Source organism: Moschus berezovskii, chromosome 10 (genome assembly GCF_049115385.1).
Source record: "Moschus berezovskii isolate FMDL1 chromosome 10, NW_MosBer_1.0, whole genome shotgun sequence".
In the NCBI taxonomy this organism is placed as follows: Eukaryota; Metazoa; Chordata; class Mammalia; order Artiodactyla; family Moschidae; genus Moschus; species Moschus berezovskii.
In genome coordinates, this window is record NC_142469.1 from 93,623,290 (window position 1) to 93,645,379 (window position 22,090).

The following is a 22,090-nucleotide window of genomic DNA, read 5'->3' on the forward strand; positions in this document are numbered from 1 at the left end:
AAGAGGTCAAGTAAGACTCTGCATCTTCGCTGGACATGTACGAAAACTCCACTGAGTGGGATTCTTAGGGATCAGTGGGTTTCCCAAAGCACTAGCTTGTTTATTAATCCCTGCAAAGTGTACTTACTGACTGTTGTACCAAGGTTTTTGAGTAAGATGACAACAACAGGAATGATCCCAAGCCAGCCAGCCTTCTCAGGCCAACTTGTTGTTAGCTGTGGTTCCAGGAATCAGATTTAGATGAGGCATTCCCTGGTGGCTCAGATGGTAAAAAAAATCTGCCTGCAATATAGGAGACCTGAGTTCAATCCCCGGGTCCAGAAGATCCCCTGGAGAAGGGAATGGCTACCTACTCCAGTATTCTTGCCTGGAGAATTCCATGGACAGAGGAGCCCAGTGGGCTATAGTGCATGGGGTCACAAACAGTTGGACATGACTTAGTGACTAAAAAACAACAACAATTATAGGTGTAGTGGGAAACTCATCATAGCCCTGTAAGTACTGATAGAGTCTATGGAAAACTGGTGAGGTGGACCCAATAGAAGTCTCCTGTGTAATATTTACTCTAGGGGTTAAGCAAATCAGACGAACTTGACTTGGTGATTGAAGGGGAAGGTGACTCTGACTATCCAGCATTGTGTCTTCATAAGAATTATCTACTGCCTATGCCTCCCAATAACAGAAATGATGCCCAAGTACAGACGGTCCCTCAGATGTATGTAGCACTGGCACCATCCACGGTAAGCAGGAAAGAACACCTGGCAGAGAGGGTTATACCTGATGGAGGAGCCTGGCACAAAAGAGAAGATGGAACATGCCATTGATAGCTAGAGATAACTCAACTTGTTCAGTGGGAGCTATCCTCTAGGGACCCCCTCCCCACCCCCCAAGGAACACTTGCAGAGATTTTCACAGGCTGTATAACAGAGGGCAGCCAAAAGAGACAGTGAAACATGGGAGGTTACTCTGATCCCAGCTACAGCTTACTCATGGGTTAGTGTGGCTTAGGGAGATTCCAGCACACGAGTAAATTACACAGAAATAGTCATTCTTTGACTGCCACTACGTTGTCACCTTAAAGGAAAACAACCTTCGTTTCCTGTCAGAAGCCTATTGTTGCAGCTTATGGTCCACAATAAGAACTCAATGTAAAGCCCTCTGGAAATTTCTACAGCTATGTAGACTATGATCTTAAAGTTAAGACAGAGCTTTGCAGACAGCTCTGAGATGGGAAAACCCTGCTGTCTCATTTCAAGACCTGTGATCTCTAAGGACTTGTAGAAGATCTTGTATTTCCTGATAAAGTGCTATCAATTAATTTGTGTATTAGTGAGGTTAGGCATTGCTACAATAATAGGAAAACCCAGAAAACTCAATGCCTTAACACAACAGAAGTTTATTTCTTGATCACATAATGCCTGATATGGATTGGGTGGCCCTCTTCCATCTTCAATGCATGCCAACCAGAACACATGGCCTCCTTGGTCATCATAGAAGTGGGAAAAGACCGAGAGACTCCTGTGGGGTGGTTTTAAGTGCCAGGCCTAGTAATGGCTGAGACCACGTCTGTCCATCTCCCTGTTGGTCAGTTAGTCCATGAGGCCATGTGGTCCGTGTGAGCCGGGAAATGCACAGCAGCCCCCCAACCCTCAGGTGAACACTAAGAATCTCACCACAGCATTTCTATAAACAAATTATTAATCAAATTAATCAGCTCATTTAAATTGCCTTTATTAACTAAGTTTATCTGTGTCTCTTTCAGGAACCAAATTAGTCAAGAAAAGAGAAATTTATCAAATCATCACTTTAAATACATTTCAATTTTATTTGTCAGTTCTACCTAGATAAAGCGGAGAAAAAGAACATAAAGTAAGAAAGGACAGAATCAAAAACTGGTACCAATGCCTCTTCTGAGCCATTGCAGTGTGATTTATCTAGTAATGAGTTAAACGCCTGCCGTATATTTACCACAGAGAAAGACAGAGCAGCCTTTATATCCTCACAACAGCTCAGAAGGCTGCCAACATTAGAACCTATTTGTTTTATTGAGAAGAGGGATTGTTGGCTTGAGCACAAGGGCTCCCCATTATTCTTTCTGGAAAAAGCAATGGGAACTTTTAACTTTCCTCTGGACGGCGACCAACATCTATCAGGAGAAACACGAGTTTAACATCTCTTTCTGAAGAGCCACACTTAGAATTCCTAACAGGCCTCCCCAGCCTCTACCGGTGTCAGCAATGGCTCAAAGGTCCCAAATTCAAGCTCTTTTGTGTCTAATGAAAGCACAAAAGCAAATCAACTCGGCAAACTGTGAACAGCCAACTGGCCTGACCTAGAATACTCAATGAAACTGAAGTCTGATGGAACCGGCTAAACGGCCAGGGCCAAGGCTACCCTCACAGGATCAATTCTGAGTTCTGACAGATACTTATTCCATGACCCGGGGTAGAAGAGTTCACGACTCGGTTAACTCGAGTTCCAACTGAGTCTCTTGGGCATAGAGGTTTTTCCTTGAAGGACAATTCTAAGGGTCAGGATAAGATTGAAATGAATGGTATAGTCTTCTGTTTTCTCAAAGCTGACTTTTTCAAACTGCCTGTCTCTCAAATTGGCCCCTGATCTTCCTCTTCCACGTCGCTGCCCTCAGCTTCAAGACATCATCTGCCTGTTCGCAATTCACAGAGAAAACAGCAACTTGGGGGAGAAACCTCTCAATCCTCTGTCCGCACTGCCCGCAGATTTTCAGCTGGGTATTTTCCACTCCCTAGCCCCATCCTAAGTATTTGTCCCGCCACTCTTTTTCTTTTTTCATTTCAGCAGCATCACAATGTGTCTGGTTACCCCCTAGTCCGCCTAGATTTCCCCCACTCCATTGTGTGCACCCATCACGTCTGACTCTGTGACCCCATGAACTGTAGCCCACCAGGCTCCTCGGTCCATGGGATTCTCCAGGCAAGAATGCTGGAGTGGGTTACCATTCCCTTCTCCAGTGGATCTTCCCAACCCAGGGATCGAACCCAAGTCTCCTGCACTGCAGGCAAATTCTTTACCACCGAGTCTCCAGGGAAGCCTGCCTCCACCCACTGTGATCAACCCTTTCCTAAGTGTTTGTCTGTCTACCCACCACCACCTGACATTCACACCTTCACCACCACCTCTGGCTGATGCTACTGCCAAAGCCCTGATCCAGTGGACACTTGTAAGGCCTCATCTCCTTTGGCCTTACCTTGACATCCAGTACTGCCTTTGACCATTCCTTCACTTTCTTTTTTTTTTTTTTAACATTTATTTGTTTGGCTGCATCAAGTCTCAGTTGCAGCACATGGGATCTTTGTTGCATCACATGAGATCTTCCGTTGCAGTGTATGGACTCTCTAGTTGTGGCGAGGGCCCAGTAGTTGCTGGGTGCAGACTTAGTTGCTCTGCGGCACATGGGATCTTAATTCCCCAACCAGGGATCGAAGCTGAGTCCTCTTAAGTGCAAGGCAGATTCTTAACCACTAGACCACCAGGGAAGTCCCCATTCCTTCACTTTCTACTCTGCTGGTTTTCTGGATCTTCTGATTTCTTGTTTTCCTGCCACCTACCAAGGGTCCTAATGTCTACCTCTAAACTGTTCCCTGGGGGCTCACCTGGTAAAGAATCACCTGCAAGGCGGTAGACCTGGGTTTGATCCCTGGGTTGGGAAGACCCCCTGGAGAAGGGAATGGCTACCCACTCCAGTATTCTGGCCTGGAGAATTCCATGGACTGAATAGTTCATGGGATCGCAAAGAGTCAGACACAACTGAGCAACTTTTACTTTCACTAAAATGTTGACGTTCCCCCAGATTCTGCCTTTGCCTCTCTGTAATCCATTCAACAAGGCTTCCTTGAGTAAGGAAGCGTATCATGGAAAAGCCAAAGCAAATCAGCTCCTCAGACTGAAAAGGGACCCTGAGGTTGGCCCTGGAAACAAAGAATCAGATCAGATCTACCCCACTGTCAAGGGGGCTGTCTGGCTCTTGTTTAATGGCTCTGACATCTACCCAGGCCTCCAGGTTATGCAACTGACTCAGTGAGGACCCCTTACTCTCACAGTCAAAAATTCCCCAAGTATAGTCGAATCTACCTTTTGAAAATCTTTTGAATCTGCCTCCTTCTCTTCTTCCAGGGAGTCGCTGGCTGAGTTTCAGGTTTCATTATCTGTCACCTGGACTACTGCAAATAAATCTTCATTGTTCACCCTGAATCCAGTCTCACTCCCCTCCTGTCTTCCGCGCTTGATGCTTTCAGAGTTATCTTTGAAAAATTCAATGTGGTCACATCATTCTCCTTCCAAATCTCTTGGAGATTTCCCATTGTCTGCTTCCAGGGCCTTCTGTGGGCTGACTCCTGCCTTCTCCTTTACATCTCCTACTCCTCTTCTGCACAAGTCTTAGCTCCCAATATCAGTAATCACCTTGGATGTTCAGTCCTTATCACACTTCCAGAACAATAGCCTGAAGAAATCCTTCCTCATCTTCTGACTATGGTATTCTGTATGCTATGTGAGACTTGGACCTTGGACAGCAAGGAGATCAAATCGGTCAATCTTAGGGGAAATCAACCCTGAATGTTTATTGGAGGAACTGATGCTGAAGCTCCAGTACTTTAGCCACCTGATGGGAAGAGCTGACTCACTAGAAAAGAACCCTGATGCTGGGAAAGACTGACAGCAAAAGGAGAAGAGGGTAACAGAGGATGAGATGGTTGTACAGCATCACCAGCTCAACAGACATGAACTTGAGCAAATTCTGGGAGATAGTGGGAAACAGGGAAGCCTGGCATGCTGCAGCCCATGGAATCCAAAGAATCAGACATGACTTAGTGCCTGAATAACGTGTGTATATTTCACCTTGAATACCATTGGCCTTGCATGTAAAAATATATTGACTTAAATGCCCAACAGGCATCTCAGTCTTAACCTGTCCAAAATAGAATTTCATGTAAGACCTGCTTTTTCCCAGTCTTCTCCATTTCCTCTGCTCAGGCCAAAAACCTAGGAGGTAAACATGATTCCTCTCCATTTCCAACATGTTGAAGCGATCTGTCAACTCCATATGCCAAATAGGTGCCCAAGCAATCCAGTTTCTTCCATGTCACTAAGCTCCAGATTACTGTAAACACTCCTCAGCAAGCGTCCTGTATCCAGTGCCCCTCAGAATTCACTCTCCACAGTGCAACCAGCGTGAACTTTTAACAACATCAATCAAATCATGTCACTCCCCTGTTTAAAACCCTCCAATGGCTTCCTTGAAATTCACAGTGAAATTCAAACCCTTTCAAAGCCCCATGTGAATCAGCCACGTCCCCCCTCCAACCTCCTGTGTACCCTTGCCTCCCCCTCACCTCCCCCTCACCTCCGTGCTCCAGTCACATGTTAGTTGCTCAGCCATGTCCAAGTTTGTGTGACCCCGTGGACTCTCGCCTGCCAGGCTCCTCTGTCCATGTGATCCTCCAGGCAAGAATACTGGAGTGGGTTGCCATTCCCTTCTCCAGTTCTCTAGCCACACTGGGCTTTTTTTCATTCCCCAAACACACCAGGCTCATCCCAGTCCTTCTCTCAGAGCCTGGCTCCTTCCTGACACTTGCTCCCAGTTTTTCAGAAATGCCTTTCCCAATCACCATGCCTAAAGTAGCCTCCACTGCACCATCCATCTGTTGTTGCTTCTGCTGCTTTTTAATCCAAGTTTGCATTTCATCTCTATTGACATTCATTCAATCAAAAGTTAAATATCTTAATACGGTAATCTAAGTACAAGACAAAAATCAGGAAAGGTGTCACCCCCATGGCATCACCCTGTTTTATTTGCTTTATGGCTTTTTCTACTGTGTGACTTCTTTATTAGTTGATTTTCTTTGCCCCATGGACTCTCTCTTCTCATGAAAATATAAGTTCCACAAGGGCAAGAAATTGTTTATGTATTCAGTGGTACTATTCAAGTTAATTAAAACAGGTAGAGCATAGTCTCCAATGCATCAGAAAGGACATGGATCTCAATGCACTGACTGAATATCAGCCTTCTTATTCTTATTCCCAGCATCCCAACAGAGGCTTGCTCTAAACAGTTGTCGCCAGAGGTGTGAATGAATAAATCAACAAATGTCCCTGGTTAGTTTCATTGCTCCATCATGAGTACAGGTCTACGTTAATTTGCTGACCCTTTGTGACCCCATGGACTATAGCCCGCCAGGTTCCTCTGTCCAGGGGATTTTCCAGGCAGGATTACTGGAGCAGGTTGCAGTGTCTGACTCCAGGGGATCTTCCTGACCCAGGGATCAAACCCACATCTCTCGTGTCTCTTGCATTGGCAGGCAGATTCTTTATAACTGTGCCACCTGGGAAGCCCCATGGGTCTATATTAATAAAGAAGAGTTTGGTGGCTTAGTAGGTAAAGAATCTGCCTGCAGTGCAGGAGACTCGGGTTCAATCCCTGGGCTGGGGAGATCCCCTGGAGAAGGAAATGGCTACCCACTCCAGTATTCTTGCCTGGGAAATCACATGGACAGAGGAGCCTGATAGCCTACAGTCCATGGGATCGCAAGAAGTGAACACAACTTAGCAACTAAACCTCTACCACATTAGATGCCCATCATATGTCCAGGCCTGATTTGTACCTCTTATGAGGCCCTTGGTTTTCTTCCACTGGTTTATTCCTTTCAAGGACTGCTACCACTGCTTTTCTGTTATTTTGACTAGTACCTCTGGTGTTTGGGTAAAATCTGTTGTCTTCAGAGGACATACAGTACACACTGTATACACTCTGAAGGACCCCACAGTTGAAAAATAGTAAGAGGGGCAGTGAATTCAAGTTCCAGCAGTATAGAATATGTGTTGAGAGTTGTCAAGGAAATTATCTCCTCTGACTCCACTTCACCCTCTGTAAAATGGGCCCATGATAATACCTGCTTCCTAGGAAGACTGAGTTCACGTCAAAGTACCCAGGCAATCACACAAATAACATCCAAGGTCAATGTGCGTTAGTTTTATTCTGTTTAACCCTTCCCTTTAGAGTTTTTATGAAGATTAAATGAGATAAGGCATATACAAGCAATCTGAAAATCATATATATATTGTTCAGAGTATTGATATTACATCAATAATAAGCTTCCCCATTTTTAGACATCTTTTTCTCTATTGTATTTTTTCCAATTTTATTGAGATATAATCAGCATATAGTGAAGTGAAGTCTCTCAGTCGTGTCCGACTCTTTGTGACCCCATGGACTGTAGCCCACCAGGTTCCTCTGTCCATGGCATTTTCTAGGCAAGAGTACTGGAGTGGGTTGCCATTTCCTTCTCCAGGGGATCTTCCCAACCTGGGGATCGAACCCGAGTCTCCCGCATTGCAGGCAGATGCTTTGACCTCTGAGCCACCAGGGAATCCCTATATAATCAGCATATAACATTGTATCAATTTATGGTGTACAAAGTAATGATTTAATACACATCATAAGCTGTGAATTAACCACCACAATAAGTTTAGTTAACAACCATCACCTTACATAGTTATACATTTTTTCTAGTGGTTAAAACTTTTAAGATCTACCCTCTTATCAAGTTTCAAATATACAATGCAATATGATTAACTATGGGGGCTTCCCTTGTGGCTCAGTGGTAAAGAATCCACCTGCCAATGCAGGAGACTCTGGTTTGATCACTGGATCAGGAAGATCCCCTGGAAGAGGAAATGGCAACCCACTCCAGGATTCTTGCCTGGGAAATCCCATGGACAGAGGAACCTGGTGGGCTACAGTCCACAGGGTTGCAAAGAGTCAGACACGACTTAGCTACTAAAACAGCAATGACATTATTAACTATAGCCATCACACTGTACATCACATCCCCAGGACTTATTTATCTTATAACTGGAAGTTTGTATCTTTTGACTTTCTTCACTCGTTTCCCCCACCCACCCACTGCCCACACCCCAGTCTCTGGCAACCTCCAGTGTGTTCTCTATTACTCTGAGTTCAGTTTTTAGATTCCACCTATGAGTGAGATCGTATAGTTATTTGTCTTTTTCTGTGTGACTTCTTTCACTTAGCATAATGCCCTGAAGGTCAATTCATGTTGTCACAAATGACAGGATTTCTTAATAAATTATCCCTGATTTGAGAACTCGGGTGTCTTTCCAGGAGTCATAAAGGAACTGGAAAGGAGCTCTGGCCCTGAAGCAGCTGAGCATTGCTCCAGCAGAGGAGGCCCGGGCTTTGCTGAGCTGAGCAGCTCTCCCGGGAGACAACATCGTTCCAGGGAAATCTGTTTACACATCACACAAAGCCACTAGACGCTGGAAAGTGACTTGCTGTTTCCTCTAGAGAAAAAAGGCTCTCGGCTGGGTTCAAGCATTTCCCCCAAAGCGACCACTGTCTCCTTTGCCTCTCCTCCCACCGAAATATTTGAAAGAAACCTCACCTGGGCTCTGACCTCCAGTGACATGGGAGGAAGTTTCCGTTTTATTTCTCCGACTCAACCAAGCTTTTCTTAGCCTCTGAGACCCTGTCTCTTTCCACCCTCACTTAACCCTGGGACCACCTCAGACAGTGATGCAGAAGTGAACTGCACAGCCCCACAGGGCCACATACCCCTCGCTGTCACGCGGTAGCATTTGGCCTTCCCAACGAACTCACACACCTCTGTGCAAGTAGGCCCTCCCACCAAGAGCCCCAGCAATGTGTATATAGCAAGTTATCCTGATCCAAAGAAATTAGGATGCCCAGGAGAACACTTAAAGCAGCTCCTAAACCAACAATGTAATCCGTGATGTGGCTCACAACAGGTTTCCTTACCAACCGTCTCTATGTAAAAGCTTCTTCCCATTTTAACTACGCTTGCTAATGATGTGCTAAGCTTTTAAACTCATTATCTAAGTCTTGTGTGCCCTCTAAATTTACTGCCTTGGTGCAAATCCCTGGTTGCCTGACTCTGGTTACCCTCTTGGTCCAGCCTTCTGGGGGGAGCCGGGGAGAGTGGGCCGCAAAGTCAACGACCCCAACCAAAGCCCATCTGTCACTTAGCAGCTGTGTGACCTTGAGCAAATCACGTAACTTCTCTGAGCCTCAGTCTTCTCATAGATAAAACTGATGATGATGAAGAAGAGACCTGTTTCATAGAGTTTTTGCAGGAATAGTTTAGAAAATGCCTTCTAGGTGCTCAGCACAGAGCCTAACACATACACAGTAAATGGATAATAAATATTATTTTTAGTATTAGTATCACTGCTTATTTAACCCAGGGTGAAAGAAACTAATGCCAAATCCAACCACACACATTTACATCTTGTCTATGTGTACTTTCACTACAGTAGAAGAACGGAGTAATTGCAACAGAAACAGTATGGCTGCAGAGCCTAAAATATTTGCTATCTGGCCCTTGACAGTTCACCAAAGTTTAGCCCATGGCACCACTCCCTGCATGATGAGATTAACGTGAAAACTATAGGTGGCAGAAGCTGCTCCTTGCCTTCTTCTCCTAGAGTAATATAATCCATGTTTAGCTTGCACATGATTGCCTGGAATAAAAACTGCATTTTCCACATTCTCTTCTACTAGATGGAGCCATGTGCTTAAGTCCTGGCCAATGGGGTGTAATGTGAAGTGCTTTATGCCACGGGTCCGCAGATTCCGGGATCTAATGCCTATAGTGGTCTGAGGTGGAGCTGATGTAATAATAATAGAAATAAAGTGGATGATAAATGTTATGCCCTTGAATCATTCTGAAACCATCCCCCAACCCATCTGTGGAAAACTGTCTTCCACGAAACCAGTCCCTGTTGCCAAAAAGGTTGGGGACCGCTGCTTTATACAATTTCTAGAAAGAACCCTTATAGGCCTTCCCTCTCCTCCCTCCTGATCCCTAAGAATGTGACATGAGGGCCAAAGTCACAGCTGGAAGGATGGCCTTACACCATGACGTGACCTTGAGAATGGAGGCCACTCATGACAGAGCCACCGAAAGAGCAGCCCGCGTCCCTGTCACTGCAGACCTGCATCCTAACCCAGGAGCATTCCCAGATCCCTATTTGGAATTGTCTGTGCTTAGCCATCGGAGAAGGCAATGGCACCCCACTCCCAGTACTTTTGCCTAGAAAACCCAATGGATGGAGGAGCCTGGTAGGCTGCGGTCCATGGGGTCGCTAAGAGTCGGACATGACTGAGCGACTTCACTTTCACTTTCATGCACTGGAGAAGGCAATGGCAACTCACTCCAGTGTTCTTGCCTGGAGAATCCAGGGCCGGGGGAGCCTGGTGGGCTGCCATCTTTGGTGTCGCACAGAGTCGGACACGACTGAAGTGACTTAGCAGCAGCAGCAGCAGCACTTAACCATTAGCCTAATCCTAATAAACAAACTAGCCGAACCCACCTGGAAGAACAGAAAGCTTATCGTTAGTTCTCAAGGGCTCCTATTTCACATATGACCCCAAAAAATTCTTTGTAGTAAATTTGGTACTTGAATAAATTGGTTCTTGGCCACACAGACCACTTCTTGCAGAATGCCAAAAGAACATTGCATGTGTTCTATACTTATTCAGGAAAAAAGATTAATGTTCATTTGGGAGAAAAAGATTTATTAAAATGTTTATGCAGGAAAGAAAGATTAATTTGGAATAAAGGTTTAGAAGGACATTTAAAGAGAGGGAGAGTGACAGAATTCAAATCCCATGCATACAGCAATTCAAGCTGGGTCTCTGGTCCTCTCAGCCAAAGAGGCTAAAACAGGCCCTAGCTCCCAGAAGGGGCTTTCCCCTTAAAAGCAAGGGCTCTGAGCTAGCAGGGCGAAAAATAAAGATAAAAAGACCCTGCTTTCGTTGTCTTACGGATGAGAAGTCTGAGGCTCAGAGAAACCAACTCATCAGGGGTTACACAGCTGGTGAAGAGTGAACCCCACCTTTCTGCCTCCAGGGCATCCCCCTTCACCCCACTCTCCTGGGCCAGGAGGATCTGAGACTGAGCTTGCTTCTCCAGAGCAAGCCAACCAAGAATACAGCAACAGCCAATGATTCTGGGAAAAGAGTCTTCTGTGATCTTGAGTTCTCAGTCAGCTGAGCTTCAGTGGTGAGGCCTGGGAAATCTACTAATGAGCACAGAAGGGAACTCTCAGACTTTGTAAAATGTCATTAAAATCCCTGACTGCAAAGAAAAGAGACTGCTGGTATACTGCCAGCATAAACCAGATTTGGGAAAGCAAGAGCTGTGTCCAGGAAACTCGTGAACTCTTTTTGTTCACTCATCTTTTCTCTATAAACTTTCTTTTATTGTCACTTGCTCAGTTACTCATTACAATAGTCTCTGGGGAGGGTTTGGGGAGGAGGGGGTTGTCAGTGACGGTCAGATGGATAAAGGAGCCCACCGACCCGTGTCTCAGAACTCAAAACCAGAGAGTCCAGAAGCTTCACAGTTAGAAAAAATCTCTGTCTAGATGAGGAAGGGCCACCATTTGCTATAGTCATGCCACATTTATTTCCAAAATTAACTCTTGTTTTCCTAGATGTTTCGTATTCTGGCCTTTCTCTCTGTATGTGCATGTGTGTGTGTGTTGCTAACATCTATTAAGCACTTACCATGTGCAAGGCACTGAGTTGGGCACGTAAGAATGGAGTGCCACACTTTAGACCCGATAACTTTTGATGCTACTGTCCCATTTTACAGATAAGGTAAACACTAAGATCTGTTCAAATTACACAGCTAGTGAAGTGGCCCTGCTGAGATTCCAACCAAGTTTCTGTTCATTTAAAACCTGCTTTTTTAATTGCAATTCTCTTTTTAAACAAAGAGGTAGAAAAGGTTTTAGGACTAATTAAGGGAAGTTCTTGCCTGGAGAATCCCAGGGACGGGGGAGCCTGGTGGGCTGCCGTCTATGGGGTCACACAGAGTCAGACACGACTGAAGCGACTTAGCAGCAGCAGCAGCAGCAGCAGCAAGGGAAGGGCAGCCTGTTACTGCTACTTTTATGTTGCCTTTATTTTCAATCAGCAACCTGATTCACCCATGAATCAGGCTTTTACGTGCTATCCTAGAAACAGTTCACCCTTGCTTCTAAGAAACTCTTCCCCATTTCCTGGGCTCTAAGCTCTTCAGTGACTTTGGATAGTTTCCCAGTATATTTCTAATGGATCTGAGAACCCCAGAGAACATTACTGTAACCTGTAGAAGAGCACTTATAAAATTTTTTTTAAATCTCAGGACTCTTTTTCACTTTTAAAAATTACTGAAGACCTCAAAGAGTTTTTGTTGATGTGGGTTCCGTGTGTGCTAAGTCACTTGTAGTGTCCAACTTTGTGCGACCTTACGGACCAAAGTCCACCAGACTCCTCTGTTCATGGGATTCTCCAGGCAAGAATACTGGAGTGGGTTGCCATGCCCTCCTCCAGGGGATCTTCCAGACCCAGGGACTGAACTCACATCTCTGCATTGGCAGGTGGGTTCTTTACCACTAGGAAACCTTATGTAGGTTATAGCTATTGATACTTAACCATTTTAGAATCTTCAACTGGGAAAATTTTAAGCTATTGATTGATTCATTTAAAAATAATAACACCATTGCATGTTTATATAAGCAACATTTTCATGAAAAGTAGCCATGATCTGAAGAAATTAGTGTGAGATGTATATTTTTACAAATCTCTTTAATGACTGTCCAGGGTCTTATATCTTCTACATTGTTGTGATATATTGTTTTCATTGAAAGAAAATTCAGCTCTGTACAGATGTGTGTTTGAAAAAGGGAGGACTATTTTCATAACCTTTGGATATTCCTCTTTGATGCCATACCGAAACTCACCGAGTGGGAGTTTCTCTTCAAAAGGTCAGCTGCACGTGGAGTCTGAATCCATTGTCATTGAAAGTTTCTCACTCTGTATTGGGCTGTATCCCCTATGAACCCACGTGTGATTTTGTAACATCCTGCACGGGTCATTTGGAAACTCAGCGAGTTATTCGAGTCTTCCAAATGTTGATGCATTTCATTATATAATATCCTTTTAAAAACGTATGGTCAATATGACCACAAATCTCGTTAGAAAAATACTGGAGTTTGGGGAAATTATCAAACCCACAGTGGAAAGCACAGGTATTTTACACATCTAATCTTCACTTAAAAACTTGGATTTTATCATTAGCAACAATTACTGTGGGTTCTTTTCCTTGAAATAACAATTTGCTTAATTCATTTTCAAGATTACATCTGCCAGGGTATTTCCTGGTGGTCCAGTGGTTAGGACTCCATATGTCCACTGAAGGGCCCAGGTTCAATCCCTGGTCAGGGAACTAAGATCCCACAAGCCATATGGTGCAGCAAAGGAAAAAAAAAAAAGGAATACATCTGTCATATAGGCAAGTCAGAATAACCATGGTTTGCCGGTCAGTTATTCTTTCAAGAAAAAACAGTATCCCATGAAAAAAGCAACTGGTTAAACTCAGGACTCAAGAAAAAGTACCACAGTGATGGTACTTTTGTATGCAGCAAAGTGCTTTTTTAAAAAATTATTTATTTTTAATTGGAGGATAATTGCTTTACAATGTTGTACTGGTTTCTGCCATATAGGAACATGAATCAGTCATAGGTATACGTATGTCTCCTCCCTTTTGAACCTCCCTCCCACCACCCCACTTCACCCCTCTAGGTTGTCACGGAGCACTGGGTTGAGTTTCCTGTGTCATACAGCAAATTCTCACTATCTATTTTACATATGGTAACGTATATGCTTCAAAGCTACACAGCAAAGTGCTTATGTGTGCTTCCCATGTTGTCAAAATATTAAAAAATGATCTGTAAACTGAGAATCAAGATGAATGAAATTAGTACTTTTAACTGCTTATAAGGGCACTCTTAAGTGGAATTAACATACTTCACAAGCAAGCGCAGGGACAGTGAAGTTTGCAATGAACTGCTGTGACAGGTTGATATCACCAGCTTGACTCTGGGCTTCGGCAGCTTTACCCACCATTGCTGTTGCATCATCAATGCCAAAGCCAACAAGTGAAAAAGGTAAACAAATTCTCAGTGGTTTGACCTCATAAATCTCCTATAAAGGGCTTGGGGATCCCCAGGAATCCACAGATCACACTTGGAGAAAGAACCAAAGCCACCCTGAACCTAGGGAGAACCCTCAGAGGCCAGATGCTGTCTGTCCCTGCCACTCCCCACCCCCCTGACAATGAAACAATTAATATACTCTCTAATTGCAGCATTTAACCAACTGGGTAAAAGTCTGTTTATTCTAGGGAGGAGGAGGTAAAAAATTTCTTTATAAACTTTAGGTAGAATAGGTTCTGGAGAAGGAAATGGCAACCCACTTCAGTATTCTTGCCTGGAGAATTCCATGGACTGTATAATCCAAGGTGTCGCAAAGAGTCAGACATGATTGAGTGACTAACACACACAGAATAGGTGCTGCTAGGTAATCAATCCTGGAATAAAGGCAGAAATGATTTCCTGATTAGCTGAGTCCAAGTCTGATGTTCAGAAATGCTAGGATTCCAAATTCTGATTTCCACTTCCACTACCAAACTTGGAACATTACTCATCCTTTCTTGACCACACGAATGTATGTAACAAATTACTCCCTTTGAAAATAAGGAACTCATGGATGATTGAAAGTATTATCCGCACTTTTCTTGCTGATGCCCAGCCACACAGGCAGCTGTATAATACTGCCTCTCTCTCTCTCTCACACACACACACATACATCTCAGATTCTGTACAGTTAGAAAAGCTATTTTGCTGGAATCATTTTTCGCAAGTAATCTATATCCCCCCTGTTAGGAATTACTGATTAGTAAGCAAAGTTAACACAAAATCAGCAGTATTATAAATTCATCTTCCTGTTAGGTGGTAACCACTACCTTCCTTCTACCCATTATATTCTCCGTCTGCCTCGTTTTCTGAATCAAGATCAAGTCAAAAAAGAACAACTTTTCTTCTTTGCAGAGTAACAATGATTATGCAATGAATTATCAACTCAAAAAACTATCTTACTAATGTCAAAAGGAACATTTCATCACCAAAGGCTTTGGGGTGAGGATGTGGAACTTCATCATCTCTGTCTTAGTGCAAACAGTAGAGCTGTTCTGTGTTCTTCCTGTGACGTGTTCTCAGAACTCTCTGATCTTTCAATGAGGACAACAGCTCAGATGATCTCTTCCTGCACTTCCTTTCCTTTGTTTTGGCTTGCAGAATCGTTGCAACTGGAGAGAAATTAAAACAGTTCATCTCTAGGACTCATCCAACTCTGACATGTAATCATTCTAGAACCCTCATTAGCTTCCAAATTGGAGCCTGTGTTGCTTGCTGTTCATTGTCTTGCCATTTCACAAAGAATGGTCCAGATTCTCTGCGCCATCCCAATCCACTGGAAAATGCTTTCAACTTGTAATGCAAACTTTGTGGTCGTTCAGTCGCTCAGTCATGTCTGACTTTGCGATCCCATGGACTGCAGCACGCCAGGCTTCCCTGTCCTTCAGTGTCTCTCAGAGCTTACTCAAGTTCACGTCCATTGAGTCGGTAATGCCATCCAACCATCTCATCCTCTGTTGTCCCCTTCTCCTCCAGTGCAAACTTCAGTTCAGTTCAGTTGCTCAGTCGTGTCCGACTCTTTGCGACCCCATGAATCACAGCACGCCAGGCCTCCCTGTCCACCACCAACTCCTGGAGTTCACTCAAACTCATGTCCATCGAGTCAGTGATGCCATCCAGCCATCTCATTCTCTGTCGTCCCCGTCTCCTCCCGCCCCCAATCCCTCCCAGCATCAGAGTCTTTTCCAGTGAGTTAACTCGTCGCATGAGGTAGCCAAACTATTGGAGTTTCAGCTTTAGCATCAGTCCTTCCAATGAACACCCAGGATCAATCTCCTTTAGAATGGACTGGTTGGATCTCCTTGCAGTCCAACTTAGATGGTTATAAATGACAATTCTCTCAACTCAAATCTCCATCATCCAGGTTTTCTGTGGCTTCGGTGACCAAATGCCTGCTTTGGAGTGATTGACTCTATTGTTCTAGAGAGTTCTTTTGTTGTTTCAGCTGCTTAGGTTAAAATAAAAAGTTACACTCTGTGATTATTTGAGAATTTGATTTAGTGATGTTTTTGATAAATGCTTTCCATTTTTTTAAACACTTCATTCAATTTCTTATGTACCATACCTAGTTTAAACCTTCCAGCCCATACTTTAAAGGCATCAGTAGCTGAGACTGCATGCAAATATGCCTTCAATCTGACTGAGACGACACATCTCCCCCATTAGGAGAAAAAAAACTGGAGGGACTGTCATAAATAATTTTACTTAAGTGAATGCTGAAATTAGGCCTCGCATTTCCTGGCTCCTAGTAACCTATTTGCAGCCAGATATGTCAAGTACCCACTAGCCAAAGCCTCGCCTTTTCAGAAATGAGGAACAGGAAAAACAATACGATCATCTTTTAAAGTGGCATGTTGGACCCATCCCCAAAGTTAAATATACCTAGACAGTCCTTGGTGGGGGAACTACAGCTGACCTTGGAAGAAAATGATGGTTATAGCAGCCCATGAGCTGGGAAAGGTGATAATGAATGAGATGTAGTCATGTATTTCTGGCACACCCTTTGCATACTACAAGGAGCTAATTGCATTTAAGTATTATCTTACAATATGGTGACCCAATCATTTTGGAAGATAACCAAAGTCTCCCCTTTTGGAAGAGATGCTCTATTTTTAGCAAATATGCATTCATGTTGCACTCTGAAACTCCAAAAACTCCTTCCTGGATCAGGTCAAATCACATGGATTTTTTTCCCCATAAATCTTCCTATCTGTACTGTCAAATGCTGACATGTGTGTCAGTGGTTCCCAGGCTGAACTCTGAAATGATGGATCCTGTTTTCCTTCTGCTCCTGGTAATCCTTGGTTTAGTGTAACTTGCAGCACCGCTTACTGGGGTTCTCACTCAGATTAAATGAAGGGAACATTCGTCCTGCTGGCCCGGTGCCCGTGCAGGGGAGCATGCCAGCCAAAGGTGCCACAGAGGGGAGGGCGAACGTGAATGTCTCATAGAACAAAAGAGCAACAGGAAGAACTAGTCCTTCAAATGGCAGGGGAAGAATATTCTTTGCTTTGCCTTTTTAAATCATAGACAGGTTGATACACAGATTAATGTTGCCCTACAAACCTTTATGGAGGAGTTGAGCAGACTCTTGAAAAGTAAAAGGAGAACTGACAAAAGAATTAAGGTATTTTCCCCTACATACATGCTTTTTCAGAATGTGTCAAGTGTAACTGATAGCGTACAAGGCTCTTGGGCCATTTTTCATTTATATTTAGATACAGGATGTTGGGATTAATTGTCTCTTTCTGGAATTTGTGTCTTGGTCAAGCGCCTGTGACTTCTATTGAGATTTTTTTAAGCTAGTATTTTTTCAGTTAAAGTGTATTTAAACCTCAGTGTGCTAGGCATGTTAAAGCCAAACAGAAAACAACAAATGGACTCTCTCTCTGCTTTCCGGTGTGTGCATGCTACATGACAGAAATGGAGAATTTGTAATTATTTGTAAAAGGAAGCAACAGGGACACAAATCTCTTGAAAAATCAGAAGTAACAACAGGAAGAGTTGTTTCTAGGCCTTCAACATCCATCCAGGTTTTAAAGATTTACCATCATGAAATTCAAATTGTACATCAGAAAATTCAGAGAGGAAAGAATATGGATCTATTAATAAAAAGAAAAAGTGGAGCTCAATGGTTCAGGGAAATTTTTAGAATTTTCCAGATGCCAAATGTGGCCCAAAGTTTTTTTGACATGACCCAGGGGACACCAGGCAGAGTGGAAGACGAGATAAACATCTTCTTGCAGTTTCGGGCAGGATCAGAGCTGGGCCACAGGGTAGCTGGGTGCTTTTGTTAGGACTTCTCCCCTCTCATGGATCAATCACTCTGTTAGAAGAGCAATGGGGGGACTTTCCTGGTGGTACAGTGGATAAGAGTCCACCTGCCAGTACAAGGGACATGGGTTTGACCCCTGGTCCAGGAAGATTCCTCATGCCTCCGAGCAACTAAAGCCCATGCTCCGCAACTACTAAGCCAGTGCTCTAGGGCCTGCCAGCCATAACTGCTGAGTCCGCATGCCACAGCTACTGAAGCCCAAGTTCCTAGAACCTGTGCTCTGAAACAAGAAAATCCACCAAGATGAGAAGCCCATGCGCTGCAACAAAGAGTAGACCCCACTCGCTGCAAGGAGAGAAAGCCCGAGAGCAGTGACGAAGTCCCTGTGCATCCAAAAACAAATAAATGAATAAAAAAAGATTTTTTTAAAAAGAAGAGTAATGGGAATTTTATTTGTCCCAAAGCTGGGGACAATTTTAAACTGAAGGGCCTTCCTTATCACCCCCCACGGAGTCAACTTTATCCACCATTACAGTCACCAGGCAGTCAGCAAAAAGAGGACTTTCTCTCTGTTGGAGCCTGTGAATGAACAAGTATGTGTTGGTGTTAGGTCGTTCCAGTGTTTAAGAATTGGGAGAAAATAGAGCGTAGCATTTCAAACATTCCCAAAACAAGCAGAATTTGAGAAGCAGAATATTAACAGCTAAGAAGCCAAGATCAAAGCATTAGAAGTTCAAGGAGATAAACAAGGAAAATAGGCAGGCACCCGGCCCAGGGTGCTGAAGTGAAAAGGACTCAAGTCCTGCTGACGCTGCTCCCCTCAGACCCTCCAAAGGCAGAACTGGGGGAGTGGGGGAGTCTTTGTTGGGGGTGGCGGGTCAAGCAAACAAAGTACAAAAAGCCCTTGACAAAAGCACAGGAGAGCAGCCACCAGGAGCAGACGTCATTTTAGTTAGATCAGGCAGAGACACAGGAAGAATGTCCCGAGTTCTAGAAATGCAAGTTTGCAACTGTTGTTGGTACAGCGGGGGACTTGCCTTTAGAGTCAGTCACTTGTCACGAGCTCTTGACACGAGAACCCAGGAAACACCTTCAGTTAAGGCAGGGCTATGGCTGAGGGTGAATCCAAAAGAAGGATGTGAAGGGAGGTGTGAGGGCCCATATCTGCTTCCATTCTTTAGTGACTGCAAAGAATATGATCCTACGAGCCGTCGGCTACGTGTGTGTGTGTGTGTGTGTGTGTGCACGCTAACACTCATGCACAAGCCTGTGTCTGCGCGTGTAGAGGCACCCTACCTGACACCTGTGGACCTTTTCAGCCCCTGGACCTGCATCCAGTCCCCACTGCCTCAGATCCCTGCCCTGTAATTTTTTACCATTTCAGGGTGGCTTGGAAGTAAAGAACCTCCCTGCAGTACAGGAGACCTGGGTTTCATTCCTAGGTCAGGAAGATCCCCTGGAGGAGGGAATGGCAACCCATTCCACTATTCTTGCCTGGAGAATTCCGTGGACAGAGGAGCCTGGTGGGCTACAGTCCACGGGGCCACAAAGAGTCAGACATGACTGAGCGACTAACACATTCACATTCAACACTTACTCAGGATAAAATGCTAATTTAGAAAAATAGACATTTGCTCACTTTCCCTGGAAACACTTTCTTGATGGAGCCTCCTCTGGAACAAGCCAGAAAGCAGAGATAGATGGAGACACGCAGACCTCTGACCCTTCAGTCTCCCACACCCGGCTATGTCTTTTCACTCACCAGTGCCTGTATGACAGTGAGAGTGAAAGCAAATATAAGGCCTTCGAGTTTTCTGAATACTGATGTGCTTTTATCTCATGAGATTTATATTAGTTACTCCGGTCAATGAGGCCACTGCTGAGAGAAAAAAAAAGGCCAGTTAGATAATGTTGTATGCACTCAAACCCAAATTTACAAATTGTACAAGTTCACAAAGTAACTAGAGCTCAAAAGTGATGGGTGAATGGATGGATGAAGGGGGTGTTTATTCAGTTTTTAAAAGAATCCTTTGCTTTTCAAGTAGATTTATTTCAAAATCCCTGTGGAGGATTCCAGATTCAACAGAAATTGCTAAGCACTCCCCTCCACCAGAAACCAAGCAAAATACTGTATACATTGCTTTTCACATACACACATATATATATTATATAATAAGAATATATATATTACAGAAAGTAAGGCTTACCTCTTGTAACGAAGTTTAATATTAGAATTACAGAGGGTTTTTTTCTGCCATGTTATCCGAATTATAAGAATTTAGAAATGATAACAAATCCTTCAGCCTTTTCCTGTACATGACTAAGTATTATGTCCAGGGACACTATCTTGAAATGACACTCTTTTCTTGGCTCCAGTAAACTTTCATCATCCTAACCACAATGCTAATTGTCTGCTTTGTACTGAAAATATGAAAGGTGAGTGAAAGGTTGCTTGCGAAAAGTCTAGCTCCTCCACGTCCCAACCATCAGCGTGTATGAGAGACTTAAAAAACTTGATATGGGCTCAAAGAGAAAGAGAGTCATGTTACCACCAACAAGCAGACAAGGCAGATTCCCGTGATGCCAGGCCTCGGCCGGGGGAGCGGGGGGAGGGACTTCAGGGCATTCCTTCAAGGGATTGGTTTCCTAGGTGATGTCACTGGGGGTGAGGCCAGGTTGCAACTTGCCCTCCACTCCCATGAAACTACAGCTGCCCTGAAGCACATCAACCATGGGTCTTTACTGGACCTTGAGTACAATATGGTCCATATAGACCTTCCTTCCTAAAAGTCAAGAAGAGTTGCTCTCATGCTAATATGTACTGAATGAAACAGAGGAAATGGCTTTTTAATGTGAGATTGCTTTAAAGTAATCTATGGGGATAAAAGGGGATGTCTTGATAGTATTAAAATCGGAACATGGACCCCTGGGGGTTCATTATACTATTGTCTTTACATTTTGTGTATGGTTGAATCTCTTCCTAATAAAAGGGTTTGCTTTTTTAAAATCTGCTAACATAGTTGGGGCAGGAAGCAAGCACGGCTGCAGAGCGGGAACAGATAGAATGTCTATGCGAACTTTATTTCTCAGAATGAAGAAAGCAAATCGGTACCTGTTGTTGGGTGAAATACCCCCACAGTTAAGCACTGTCCTATTCAATCAACACTGGCAAAGCCATTCAGTCCAGCCCCAATTCCAATCAAACAGCTGCAAAAATAGAGGCTGCTCCAACCCTGAAACCTAGGGAAAATAATAATTTAAATGTTTTTAATCTCTGAAATGAATCCATTTCCTTCGCATTTACAATAACAACTTTCCACTTGAATTATGCATCACCGTGACCATTTCAATTACTAATGTATGAATTATTCATTATCTGCAATGTGGCTGAATGTTTGGGGGCCGTACGTTGAAAGCCAGTACTGAGCTTGCCCAGGATCTCGCTGGGCCAGGGCAGAGTGGCATCCGGGGACTCTAGCAGTCACGTGGCCCATCAGAATCCTCGGCCACTGGGGTGGAAGAATGGAAGGGCCCCTTATACTGTATGCAGTTGTCAACTTTGACCTCTTTGTACCATAAAACGTCCCCACTGTCTCCTGGCTGCCCAGCCTGTAACAGCTGCTACCCACTGGCACCACCTACATTTTAAACCAGCTGGAGACAGAGTTCTACGTGATAAGCCTGTTATATTTGCAGAGAAAGCAGGAACACCTAATGGCTTGGCCCCCTAACGATCCCGGGCCCGGCCTCTGACAGGCTACAGCAGTGCGTGCTGGCAAAGCAGAGGAAAAAATAATTAAAAGAGCCTTTGTCAAAGTTCTCTCTAAATCAGCCTTTTAAACCTGCTCAGTTTAAGAGTCCCGAAGTGCCAATTCAATCACACTGACCCTGAAAAACCACAGAAACCCCCAGGATAGCCATGGCCAATTAGTTAACAAGAGGGAGTGTGAGTGTGTGTGTGCATTCAGAGAATCAACAGAGATGCTGAAAGAGCCCCCTGAAGAGAGGGCAGAGTAACCCCCAGACAGAACTGAACGGTTCCTGTTCTGCTTGAGAGGCTGAAACAAAGGGGAAAGAACAGTTAGAAAGATGGTAGTAAAGACTCTCTCTGATAATAAAATTAGGCGGAAAGTTAGCACACAGGGGACTTTTAAAGGAGTGGACCTAAAACTAGTATTCTTTTTTTAAAGCTTTTTATTTTATATTGGAATGTATCTA

At 44.0% G+C, this 22,090-nt stretch overlaps 1 long non-coding RNA gene across 1 annotated transcript in view; it reads right to left on the bottom strand.

Moving 5' to 3' along the window:
• Positions 1-20,171, bottom strand: part of LOC148776357 (uncharacterized) — a 78,148-nt gene extending 57,977 nt beyond the window's left edge. The window contains exons 1-2 of the long non-coding RNA XR_016038502.1: positions 20,080-20,171; positions 19,635-19,751 (exon numbers count right to left, since the gene is read on the bottom strand). This is a non-coding gene — a long non-coding RNA (uncharacterized LOC148776357). The remainder of the gene's footprint in view (positions 1-19,634; positions 19,752-20,079) is intronic.
• Positions 20,172-22,090: the final 1,919 nt, after the last annotated feature.